Here is a 1,860-nt window from a genome sequence, read left to right on the forward strand (position 1 = left end):
GACATCCGTGCATTTGTTGACGCACAACTTGCACGACAGCCTCTTTGCAGCACATATGTGATACCTTTGTGAATTTACTATTGTTTATATAGTCACACGTATTTCCTGATTGTTCGACGCTCCTGAGCCGATCAGGAGCTCCGGGGCTTCGTAAAGCACGAAATGTTAGTATTAAGAACAAATAACCCTGAGCTGTGAGTTTCGCCTCTCTTAGAAAAAATTGCTCCTTTAATGCCGGGTCCTTTCGACCTCAACAACCACGAGATACAAAAGCTCCGTTTTTTTTACAGCAGGGATCTCTGTGCCTATTGGAACTCGGCCTTTCAGCGCTTGCCGAATGTTCTTGCATGAGAGATTGACTTATGCACTTGTTTGCTACGAGTGAAGAGGGTGCGCATGGTGTAGATGTTTTATACTATAACAAATGAGACATCTGCTGATCAGCCAAAAAACTTCTACTCCTCCTCAGCATAAATTATTCTGACGCTCTCGTTTAGCTTCACTTTTCGGCCCTTGTAGCACAAAAAGAGGACTCGGCATTCATGCGACACCCCATTGGTTCCTCAAAAGAAATGAAGTAGACACGGTAAGTTCCGATGCGAGCCACACTTACCTGCCAATTATTCAAGAAGAAAGCAACTTTTACTGCTAAAAAACGAGGGTCCGATCATTGCAGCCATTACCGCATTTCGCTCCGGGACATCGTCCGTTAGTGTCCCTTTCTTGCCAAATTGACAGCAACTTGGGGCACACCCAATACTCCTAATTAGGTAGCTTGAACGTATCGCTTCAAATATTTTTAAGCTGGAAGTATCTCTCCTACATAGGGACCGCACGTTAGTGTTCATTCTGTCTCGCTTGGAGACCGCAAGCTTAGAGTGCTTTTGCGCCGTCTAAAGCATGGCCTTATGGCCATATCAACTGTACTCGTTCAAAGGATAGCTTTTTGTCGCGCTTGACAGCAAATCAGCGGCCATACGGTGGGAGCCATATATGCTTCACTCAATGCCCGATTAAAGCGTTCCGGAAGGTGTCTGACGAGTGCATTATTGTAACTAGTGAAAGCGTTCGAGCGAGCAATTATCGACGCGGTCATTGAACCGCCAGTGTTTTGGCACCTTCGAGAAGCGTGTCGGGTTGTCCCGGAGACATATATCAAGTACTACGCGTTCTGCTTCGCAGAGGATACAGTCCTGTAGCGACGCGGTCGAGAGATTGACTGCAATTGCGACACGTGCAACGAGGTTGCCGTGATCTTACAAACAGAAAGCTTAATTTAGCGACTCCGCGTTAACAAGCACACCAAGACCGAGAGAGCAGTGCCTGGCATTTTTTCAGTTGACCCGAGGATCGTGGCGGTACAGACACATCATACCTAGGATGAGGGGTATCTCGAAATCATGTTCAAGACTAGACGATAATCGATACTGTTAAAAACCTCGAACTTCATTCAGCACGCTAACATACCCTCGACGCTTTTATCAGCGTCTTCGTTGAACAAAGCACGAATGTGGTAGCTGTATTTGGCATCTCTAACTCCATCGCGTACCGTGGACAGTTTACGATTGTCATGCGTCGTACGTGATTGCACGACGCTACTGAATCGATCATGCTTTTCGCGACTTCACAAAGACCTGGACACAGCCAGCAAAATTTGAGGTGTATTGTTCGCCTCTGATTGCGAGAGTTGCTTCTTCCGTTACTAAACCCCATCGGGCACTACCTCCATTATGTACAAACGAACCGAGCTCTTTCAGAAGGCCAACCTGCGCCTACTGGGATTTGACGTTTCTCTGTATGGTGTTTGTGACGGGGCACACGGCACCTTGCACAGAGGAAGCTTGACTTCCAAGAGTATAC

The sequence above is a fragment of the Plasmopara halstedii genome (assembly GCF_900000015.1).
Source record: "Plasmopara halstedii genome assembly, contig: Scaffold_614, whole genome shotgun sequence".
NCBI classification, from domain to species: domain Eukaryota; phylum Oomycota; class Peronosporomycetes; order Peronosporales; family Peronosporaceae; genus Plasmopara; species Plasmopara halstedii.